At 38.8% G+C, this 12002-nt stretch overlaps 1 protein-coding gene across 11 annotated transcripts in view; it reads right to left on the bottom strand.

The window, feature by feature from the left end:
* Positions 1-12002, bottom strand: part of ERC1 (ELKS/RAB6-interacting/CAST family member 1) — a 567884-nt gene that overhangs the window by 56241 nt on the left and 499641 nt on the right. The window lies entirely within an intron of this gene.

Below are 12002 nucleotides of genomic sequence, written 5' to 3'. Positions count from 1 at the left end.
TTAGTCAAAGCCTGGGGTGTTTAGGAAGAGCTGGGCCAGCACTCCCATCTCAGAACACTGAAATGTTAGAGCAGCATCTGCGTGATATACAGCAGCTGTGAGAGCTGCAAACCCTGCCAAAATGCTGGTGATTCTCAAAATGTTCCCAGGGCTTACAAGGCAGAGGTCTGCACCTGTTGCATGTCACTAGGCTGGCATTTCTCATCAACAGGACACCTATGACACACGTCATGAATAAGGAGCTCAATAATCTTCAAGTCAACAGAAACAACGTGTGGTATTACTTTCAAGATGACACTGATTTCTCCCTGGCCTCCTCAGAGAACTGTTCCTACTACTTTCCTTTATTTCTTTTTAAGAGTTTTTTTTAAGTGAATAAAGTTTATGTTTTTTATTATGAGATCAATACATATTTTACTCTGAAAAATATGGAGAAAGAAGTACAAAAGAAATAAAAAAATAGCCTATAGGTCCATTTGCAACAGTTTTGTGATTTCCTTCCAAGTCTTTTTTTTTTTTTAAAGGAAGGGGCAGTTTGTAATTTTATTTATTTATTTATTTTTTCCCCCAAAGCCCCAGTAGATAGTTGTATGTCATAGCTGCACATCCTTCTAGTTGCTGTATGTGGGACGCGGCCTCAGTATGGCCGGAGAAGCAGTGCGTCGGTGCACGCCCGGGATCTGAACCCGGGCCGCCAGCAGCAGAGCGCGCGCACCTAACCGCTAAGCCGCAGGGCCGGCCCCCATGTCTTTTTATAAGCTCATGTAAGTCAACTTTTAACAGTATCATACTTCACATTTTGCTTGATACACTGTTCACCCATTTAATGTCATAATGTGAGTACTACTTACGACATTACGTATTCCTGGCAAACATGGTTTTTAATGCTTGCTTTATAAATACACCACATTTCCTTTGTTTCTCATACTATTTCCGGGAAATAATTGAGAGGGAAGGGCCCGAGTTTAGTGGCTAAAACAATCTTTAGCTTACTCAAGAGATCAGAGTTCAGAGTTTAGGCCTATATAATATAACATAGAAGTTGGAGCCTGGCTAGATAAATGAGAAAAAGTGATTCAATTTAGCGTTATTTTCATTTTTAAAACATACACATGCACACACAGTTCTTTAAGGATAAAGGTGAAACACTTGGGAGCTGGTGTGAAAAGCTCTTGGGCTCTATCAGTAGGCTCATGGTACCAGTTCTGAGCTGGCATTTCCTACCTATGATAGGCATATCAACACTGCCAATCTCAGAAGGAAGAGATTATTTCAATAAAGCAGAGGATTTGGAGACCACCAATCTCTGTATTTTATTTCTGACCATAAATGCATACTCACTGTAGAAAATTTAGAAAGAACTTCAAAGTGCAACCTTTAAAGCAAATTTAAAGGCAATTTCTTTTTTTTTTTTTTTAGTAAGTCAACCTATTTTTTTTTTGAGGGAGATTGGTCCTGTGCTAACATCTGCTGCCAGTCTTCCTCTTTGTCTTTTTTCTCCCCCAAGCACCAGTACATAGTTGTGTATCATAGTTGCAGACTTGCAGCTCCTCTACGTGGGACGCCGCCTCAGCATGGCTTGATGAGTAGTGAGTAGGCCTGTGCCCAGGATCCGAACTGGCGAACCCAGGGCTGTTGAAGCAGAACACGTGAACTTAACTACTACGCCACCGGGCCGGCCCCTAAAGACAATATTTCTTTTTAGTTATTTGCACTTCAATAACTAAACTGGCTAGTCATGGTTCTACTACCACACCCCTCATGCCTCCAAGCAATGCAGCCCTATTTCATTTTCCATTTTTTTTAGCTTGGCCTTCTCTATCTTCTTTTATAGATGCATTGATAAAAAATCACTTTTGGGATTTCCACTGGGTTTGTGCAATTTAATAACCATTCCATGTGTATGTGTGTGTCTGTGTATAGTTGCCATCACATCTGGGCTGCAAGGCTGAAAGAGCTGATAGTAATTACTGTTTGGATTGGAAAGCTGGCATAATAAAGTATGACCACTGAGGAAGGGGACAATGTGATAAATGGTAGTAATGAAAAGATCAAATTTCTTACAGTAAAATAAAATTTAGAAGGATACTAGCTCACTACTGTATGACTGGGGATGAAAAAATTGACTTTAGATCTCTGTTCTTAATAAAAGATGAATTTCAAACTGATTTAAATGCATTTCATGTTTAAGTGCTAACTGATTAAAAAATATGATAGTGTTTTGCAATCTGTAATTTTTCAAAGTCCAATTGAAAACTCAAAAAATGATGGAATTTGAAATTTTTTTCCAGGATGAAAATTCATTCTACGCAATAGCCAAGATGTCTGTCCTTTTTTCCCTGCCAAAGGGAACTGCTTAAAAAAAAAACTCCAAAAAAAAAAACTATGGAGGTTATTATGTGAAAGTATATGAAACTGCCCCACTAGTATAGTTCCCAAATCTATATATAAAAAAAAATCACTTTGGCATCTCTGGGACACATTTAACCATGTCAATCATGTGGGAAATGCCCTTATCTCTTCCTTTTCTCCCCTATCTAACTTGGGTAGGCCACTTAGAAAAGAAATTGCGTTTCCCACAAGGTAGAAACTGCCACTGTCTAATCTCAAGAGGGAAGAGGGACACTTGCCAAGTAGAAAGAGGATGCCTTACAAGATCCATAAGTCATATCTTTTGTCCAAATACAACCTCAGTAGATTGGCAAGGAGTCCTACCAAAAACCATCAGAAATGTGATCAGGCCACATTAGTTCTACAGCTATGCAGAACTATATCTTTTTTGGCAAAAACAAGTTAAAAAATGAACTTGTCAAGATAACCTCTGCTTCCATCAAATATAATGCTAAAACAGCAATATTCCCCCAATCCTACATTTACCAAGTTGTTAAAGAAAAGAGTTTAAATCATAAAAAGGGATGAGAGATTTTTGGTTGATGTACTGAGAGCTTTGTTGCTTCTTGCAAGGATTTATTTGCTTACATATTAATCCTCAAATTGGCTTTGGAGGCCAGCATTTGACGACATATGGTGACAGAGGACAGAGATCTTCTGAGGGTGTTTATTTTATCCTTCCCATTTAAGCAAGGTTAGATGGCTAACGGTCTTCTAGAAGACAGATAAGTTGCTCCTATACTGTTTAATGCAGATTGTAACTGAAAATTCTATAGTATTCCATTTCTGCAACCCATTTATCTATGAGATTTGAACACACTTTCTTAGACCATTTGACTTTTCAGTACCAGGATGGACTGTGTGGAGCGAAAGGCCCCTAACCAGTCAATTATATGGCCTGCTTTTCTCTTCCTATCTTACTGTTTCTGTGTCAGACATTTACTCTAAGTACAGGTTAGTTGGTTGCAACACATTCTATGGGCTCATTTGAGAGGAATGCTCATCATAAAGACTTGATGAATAGGTACTGAGTATTATTTGGGGCTTAAGGTATTTGCCCTTGGGGTACTAATGCTTTGTTGTTTGGAAGATGTGACATTTTTTAAGCTAATATTTATTGATCATTTACTGTGTTCCTGGCAAATTATTTTAATATTTACTATGATTCTTCTGTGGCTAGCCCACTGCCCTTAATTGGCTATAAAATATTTTTGCTCTTCTTTCTATCTGCTGAAGTCTTCAAAAGCAGGTTCAACTATCCATATATTAACTGCATAAATGCTAGTGGTACTTTTGACTTCTCAGTGGGCTACCATTACACTGCTGTCCCCAACACAGGTACATCAAGAAAGTCCCAGAACAACTAACATATTAACTTCCCAGAGACATTATTCTCTTAATGGCATTCTTGTGCAGAGGCCCCAGCAGAGAGCTAAACTCTCAAAAGTGAAAAAAGAGGCAAGGGGGGCCGGCCTTGTGGCATAGTGGTTAAGTGCACGTGCTCCGCTGCTGGCGGCCCCGGGTTCGGATCCTGGGCGTGCACCAACCCACCACTTGTCAGGTCACGCTGTGGCAGCCTCCCACATAAAGTGGAGGAAGATGGGCACGGATGTTAGCTCAGGGCTGATCTTCCTCACAAAAAAAAAAAAAAAAAAAGAGGCAAGGGAATAAAATTCATCAATCCAGCCTCAAAGTCTTTTTTTCCTTAATAACTAAGCTTATCTTCTTGGTTAATAATGTACTTCAGGCTCAAGAAGATGAAGGACAGTGTCAAGTCTCTTCACAAAGGTTTGGAGCTTTGTGTTACATTCTCACTTAAACGTATCTACTTTGTGAAAGAATAGTTCTTTGAAAAAATATAGTAAGCCCTCATAATATTTTATCAAATCATACATATTGAAACTAAAAAATTACATTTAACAAGCATGTAGTGAATGCCTTTGTGCCATATCATATCCAGTATTAGCAGATGGCAAAATTAAGAATAAGATGTGGTCCTACTCTACATTAAAAAGAAAATGAAATAATAGAACTAATGTGTTGAGGGTATATAAGAATTAAAATGTGTAAATTAATGATTTATCCTTGTTTTAACTTTAATTTTGAAGTTTACTTCAAGCAAGCCCTTAAATTGTTAAATAAATCTCTTTGCCTCGATTTGAGGCTTAGTCTGATTTAGTCTTCACATTTATAAGGTTATAAAATTCAACAAGTTTTTTATTCTTAATGGTCTCTGAGATCCAACCTCTTACTGAGCCTTCCCATATGAAGCACAAACAGATGGATAATTAATGGATTCTCTGAATGCTTTTAGTGTTACGGTCCTTACTCATTCTTAAACCTAATGAATGGAAAAAAATATACATTTGAGAATAGCCCTCATTTTATACCTCTCCTGCAAGAGACATACTGGACAAAGACATGCCTAGCAAGTCTGCATCTTCATAATAATCTATAAAGAAGTCAAAATTTCAGAATAGTTTATAAGATACGCCTATATAATCTCCATCAAAAAACAAACCTTATCATTAACAAGGAGAATCCCGAAAGTTTCAGTAGCTTTAGACTGAGTATGTGCTTAGCTAGAGGGCTACAGTCACTGAAAAAAAAAGTTTCTATTACAACATAGGTGCCTTTCTTTTAGGGGTAAGACAATAAACTTCTAAAACTTCAGGAAAAATTAAGATAACCTAACGTAAAATTAAGATAATCTAACGTTAAAGGAAAGAAACTGCAGAACTCCAAATCCTAACCCACTTCATAACTATTTCTCATGTATATTTATTTGACTCCCCAAACAAATTTTATAGAATGTGACTGTCTCACATTTATCTTCCAAAACAAAAATAAAAAGTCATGACAGGGGGCCAGCCCAGTGGCGTAGCAGTTAAGTTTGCACGTTCTGCTTCGGTGGCCCAGGGTTCACCGGTTTGGATCCTGGGCACAGACCTACTCACTGCTCATCAAGCCATGCTGAGGCAGCATCCCACATAGAAGAACTAGAAGGACCTACAACTAGGATATGCAACTATGTACTGGGGATTTGGGGAGGAAAAAGAAAAAGGAAGATTGGCAACAAATGTTAGCTCAGGGCCAATCTTCCTCAAAAAAAGAAAAAAAATCATGACAAAAGCAAAAATTGCAAAATGATATTACTTATACCATAAATGTCTACTAAGTACTTAGGACATTAGTTCTATACTAAGCAGGGTCCCTTCCTCAGCATCCCTTATAGATGACCTACTATTATTACTTGTTTAGTTAATGAAATATTTGGTCCAGGGAATCACTTAGGCTCAACTAATTTTTTCATTCTCCTTATCTATATACTGGTGACAAAGATTCTCTCTTTGACCAAACTTTGGTCAGGCTCCTCTGAACTCTCTTCTCAACTAGGCCCTGACTTTTGGGCTTTTGTGTTCATCTCTACATTGTCCAATTCCAGCAAGAATCTGCTCAAGTTGGTTTATCAAGAATCTCCCATCCTCGACATTTGATCACCCTCAATTTCTGATCAGGTTCCTCATCCTCCACTACCCCCCAGATGACATCTGATCATTCCAGCCTGCCTTAAGGAAGAATTCTGTTAGGTTGGTTTAGCCAGAATCCCCCTGTGTCCCTGATGTTTCTTCTTAGTAAGTGTCCATCCACTGTCCCCCATCCTGCTCCTCGGCTATAAATTTCCACTTTTCCTTGTTGTATTCTGAGTTGAGCACAATCTCTCTCCCCACCTGCAAAACCCCATTGCAGTGGTCCCTATACTTATTATGATGGTCCTGAATAAAGTGTGCCTTACTGTTCTTTAGTAAGTGAACAAATAATTTTTTCCTTAACACTGGTTAAATGAGAGGAATAGTAAATACTGAGTTACCATTAGGAGTTCAGGTCCAGGGACCACTAGGTCACCGATGTGGATAAATGTTAATCAGAAATCTTACTACAAATAGAAACATCTGGTTCTAAAAGTAAAAACTCTCTCCAAAGGTTTCAGATACAAAGGGATTTATGATTTGTTAAAGTATAAGTGTGTATGAAAATTGCAAAAGGCTATAGGTTTTGAAATATGAAAAAAAAGTGGGAATTATTTTTTAAAATAAAATGTGATCATTTCCTCTTACAGCTCAGAAATCTGTTGTCACTTTTTCTTCAAGCATACGTTACTACAGCAAAACAAAACAAAACATCCCCTATTTCTTGATTCAGATATGGAGAGAAAAAATTCTGTACTCAAAGTTGTAAGGAGACAGGAAACAGGGTTTAGAATAAAATGAATCTTGAAATCTGAATTATAGACTTGCTAACTGCATTCTGCCTATTTGCTATTCATTTAGTTAAAACCTATCCTATCTTATGCAGTCAGCATAATACATGCTACTCAAATAGAGAGCAGAGTGGTGGGTGCCTGCCCACTAGTGAGGGAAGGAAGTCTCCTGCTATTCATGTGTTTACGGAGGATGTTAAGGTTATAGGTATTTCAAGTACTTGCTGCTTTAATACTTGGAAACTTGTAAGATACATGAAAATAAGGTCATTCTCCAGCAAGAAGGCAGACAAGTAGGTACAGATGAAGACAGTGCGGATGAATGGGCATTGAGTGGAGAGAATGCTATTTTGAGGCACAGAAGCTATTACAAGCTAACCAATCAAAGGGACACAGAGTATGCACCCTGAAGGGATGGTCAGATGAAAGACAGTGAGATAACTAGAATCTAGAAAGCCACCACTCTGCTAGATTTAGAAATGCTAGAAGCATGTGAGTGTTCCAATATTCTTCTTCCTTGCTCTTCAGAGCTAATAAAGATGGGAGAGCATCTTCAATTCAGTTCTTGGCTTGAGGCTTGCCTCTCCAAAATAAACCACTTATTGTATTTTAGTGAACAAGTAGGGGTTAAATATTAGTGCGTGTGTGTATACAGATGCACATATATAGAATAAAATAGCTGAATGACTTTCCCACTGTACGGTCAAGTCCCAGGGCTATACACTTATGAATGAGAAATTATGGGGGGAAAAGTCTAGGCATGGGAAAAAATAAGACAAAAGAGGGAGAACACAGGTTCATCTTTTTGAGCAGACGAGCCAAATGAAGGCTGATGCTGAATTTAAAAGGAAAAACTAGGTAGGCAGTTGGCCATAGGCAACAATGGTGACCTTCAACTCCTTACATGCCTGTGCACATACTCAAGTGCTGAAACTGATAACTCACACTCCATTCTGATCCTTTGGGGTCTGGTGCCTAAAGTACCCAGGCTATAACTGTTAGCTATAGTCAAGCACAACACCACTTCTTGGCATTATTACATGTCTGCTCGACAGATGGATCTGAAAAACAGCAACATGCTTGTTTCCTGCTGGACAAAACACAGTAACAACCTTATTACAACATTTCATTTTCTTCTCTCTCTAATACAATATACCAATTGTATTGGAAGTGGAGGGGAAGGCCAAGTGGAGTTGCCCAGAGTAAATAAAAGGAACCTTCTGACCTTGACAGTATCTCAATAAATAAGGAATAATGAAACAAAGGATGTGAATCTAGATTATAGGGAACACAGCCATTGGCTCCTTCTCACAGTCTATAGGAATATAGAGAAGAAAAGAGCCAAGTATGATTATCTTAGTAACAATGAGATGTGATAGCTTCTCTGTACAAGGGCTCCCAAACAGAGGCCAGTCTCGGGAGCAGACTTTTCTGTGATTAGCAGTTATTTCAAGGTCACATTAAAGGTGCATATGTGTGTGTGTATAACAGAAGAGCTGGCGGAGTAGAGAAACAATTTGCCATTAGTCACATTATTATTTCAACTCCAGTGTCAAATCAAACACAACAGATCAGGGAGATATTTAGAAGTCTACTGGGGGCAGGCTCCATGGCTTAGCGGTTAAGTGTGCGCACTCTGATGCTGGCGGCCCGGGTTCAGATCCCGGGCACGCCCCAAGGCACCACTTCTCCGTCCAACGCGAGGCCGAGTCCCACGTACAGCAACTAGAAGGATGTGAACCTATGACATACAACTATCTACTGGGGCTTTGGGGGGAAAAAAATGAATAAATAAAATCTTTAAAAAAAAAAAAAAAAAAGAAGTCTACTGCTGAATGCTCAAAGGTTGTGGCCACTGAGAGTCTCATTCTGTGTCTGAAGCCTTTGATAGACATGGCTCTTCAGCAAATAGTGCTTAAGAAGAACTTGACTTAAGAGGGTAAAGGTGGGAGGGAAGGAGAGTTTACCTATCACCTGGAATGCAGGGGAGAATGTGTCTGTAGCTGTGTATAAATATCAGAAACAGGTATCTGTGCTACTTAGAGAAAGAAATTACATATAGGGATTTGATCTCAATGCTAAAGTCATAAATAGCCAGGAAACAAACTCTGACAGGCTAGAAACATTTGTGATTTGGTGTGCATGAGAACGCACATGTATATATGCCTGCAGAGGCAAGAGGGTGCAAGGGCAAGATGGGAGGAAAGATCTGAGCAAAATGGCCCTTAGCGAATATTTTCAGCTTTAGTACAGCTTAGAACTCTGCATAACTGAGAGGATGGAAATGTTTCTGAATATTATAAAAGAACACTCCAAGAAGTGAAACCAGTACCAGGACAGGAGGCACAAAGGGTGTCTCCTTAACTTCTTCCTCTCATTACTATAAATTAAAATAAAGCTAGGCTCTCAGTGAGCTAACAGCTAATTCCAGGAAAGGCATGGGTATACACCCCCCACCTCCACCCCAGCAGCTTTGTTTTGTATCCACCACTATTACTCTCTTCCTTTCCTCTTGTACCTCCTCTCTCCTCCTGACCTACCCACACAAAGAATCTTTATTTCTACTCCCCCGCCCTCCACACACATACACACCAAAAAATGTCATATATCTGAGAAGCTAAGAGGGATCTTGGCTGCTCTGACAGAGTTGTCCTTCCTGGATTTGTCTGCCACAGTCAATAAGGAAATCATATTTAAAAAGCAAATTCTTTCAGAAAATTTTATAGACCAAGAACAAATCTCATGGATTAACGATTTCCAGACATCACCCCTCTCACCTTGGGAGTAATACAGGTTTTGGGTGGAAAAAAAAGATTTGAGAAAAACAAAAATTAGGAAGACTATTTTCTCTACCCATTTTCTTTGAGTATAAAACCTCCCATATAGTCACTGAATTAATCTCCCCCTCTTCCCTCTCTGAAAGTGGCTTAATTGCTTAGCATAACACAAACTCGGACAGACATCACCATTTCAATATTGCTAGTTGTCGATGCTTAAGCAAAGTTTTATTATTTGAGGATATACAGACATACCTCGGAGACATTGTGGGTTCGGTTCCAGACCACCGCAATAAAGTGAATATTGTAGTAAAGTGAGTCACGTGAATTTTTTGGTTTCCCAGTGCATATAAAAGTAATGTTTATACTATATTGTAGTCAATTAAGTGTGCAATAGCATTACGTCTAAAAAAACAATGTATATACCTTAATTAAAAAATACTTTAATGCTAAAAAATGCTAACCATCATCTGAGCCTTCAGTAAATCATAATCTTTTTGCTAGTGGAGGGTCTTGCCTCGATATTGAGGGCTGCTAACTGATCAGGGTGGTCGTCACTGAAGATTGGGGTGGCTGTGGTGATTTCTTAAAATGAGACAACAATGAAGTTTGCCACATCAGTTAAGTCTTCCCTTCATGAATGATTTCTCTGTAGCATGTAATGCTGTTTGATAGCATTTTATCCACAGCAGAACTTCTTTCAAAATTGGAGTCAATCCTCTCAAACCCTTTATCAGCTTTAAGCTTTATCAACTACTAAATTTATATAATATTCTAAATCCTTTGTCGTCATTTCAACAATCTTCTCAGCATCTTTATCAGGAGTAGATTCCATCTCAAGAAACCACTTTCTTTGCTCAACCATACGAAGCAACTCTTCATCTGCTAAAAGTTTTATCATGAGATTGTACCAATTCAATCTTCAGGCTCCACTTCTAGTTCTAGTTCTCTTGCTATTTCCACCACATCTGCAGTGACTTCCTCCACTAAAGTCTTGAACTCAGAGTCATCCATGAGGGTTGGAATCAGCTTCTTCCAAACTCCTGTTAATGTTGATAATTTTGACTTCTTTCTATGAATCATGAATGTTCTTAATGGCATCTAGAATGATGAATCCTTTCCAGAAGGTTTTCAATTTACTTTGTCGACATCCATCAGAGGAATCACTATCTATCTACGGCAGCTATAGCCTTACAAACTGTATTTCTTAAATAATAAGACTTGAAAGTTGAAATTACTCTTTGGTCAATGGGCTGCAGAATGGATGTTGTGTTAGCAGGCATGAAAACAACATTAATCTCGTTGTACATGTCCATCAGAGCTCTTGGGTGACCAGGCGTGTTGTCAATGAGCAGTAATATTTTGAAAGGAATCTTTTTTTCTGAGCAGTAGGTCTCAACAGTGGGATTAAAACATTCAGTAAACCACACTGTAAACAGATGTGCTGTCATCCAGGCTTTGTTGTTTCATTTATAGAGCACAGACAGATTTAGATAGCATAATAATTTAGATTTAGCATAATTTTGAGGGCCCTAGGATTTTCAGAATGGTAAATGAGCACTGGCTTCACTTTAAAGTCACCAGCTGCATTGGTCCCTAACAAGAGAGTCTGCCTGTTCTTTGAAGCTTTGCAGGCAGGCATTGACTTCTCTTTTCTAGCTATGAAAGTCCTAGATTTCATCTTCTTCCAATATAAGGTTGTTTTGTCTACACTGAAAATCTGTTATTAATTATCTTGGCTAGATCTTCTGGATAACTTGCTGCAGCTTCTACATCAGCACTTGCTGCTTCACCCTGCACTTTTATATTATGGAGACGGCTTCTTTGCTTAAACTTCACAAACCAACCTCTGCTAGCTTCAAACTTTTCTTCGCAGCTTCCTTACCTCTCTCAGCCTTCACAAAACTGAAGAGAGCTAGGGCCTTGCTCTGGATTAGGCTTTGGTTTAAGGGAATGTTGTGGCTGGTCTGATCTTCTATCCAGACCACTAAACTCTCTCCATATCAGCAATAAGGCTGTTTCGCTTTCTTATTCACGTGTTCACTGGAGTAGCACTTTTAACTTCCTTCAAGAACTTTTCCTTTACATTCACAACTTGGCTAACTCTTCGGCCAAAAAGGCCTAGCTTTCAGCCCATCTCGGCTTTCAGCGTGCCCTCCTCACTAAGCTTAATCAGTTCTAGCTTTTGATTTAAAGTAAGAGATGTGCAACTCTTCCTTTCAATTGAACACTTACAGGCCACTATAGGGTTATTAATTGGCCTAATTTCAATATTGTTGTTTCTCAGGGAATAGGGAGGCTTGAGGAGAGGGAGAGAGAGCGGGGAATGGTTGGTTGGTGAAGTCAGAATACACAGAACATTTATCAATTAAGTTCACTGTCTTATATGGACGTGGTTTGTGGAGCCCCAAAACAATTATAATAGTGACAACAAAGATCACTGATCACAGATCACCATAAAAAATATAATAATAATGAAAAAGCTTGAAATATTGCGAGAATTACCAAAATGTGACACAGACATGAAGTAAGCAAATGCTGTTGGAAAAATGGAGCTGACAGACTTGCTTGAC

This window comes from Ceratotherium simum, chromosome 17 (genome assembly GCF_057802395.1).
Source record: "Ceratotherium simum simum isolate JZ-2026a chromosome 17, ASM5780239v1, whole genome shotgun sequence".
NCBI classification, from domain to species: Eukaryota; Metazoa; Chordata; class Mammalia; order Perissodactyla; family Rhinocerotidae; genus Ceratotherium; species Ceratotherium simum.
Note: the sequence above shows the minus strand (reverse complement) of the source record. Positions and strands in the feature narration are given on the sequence as shown.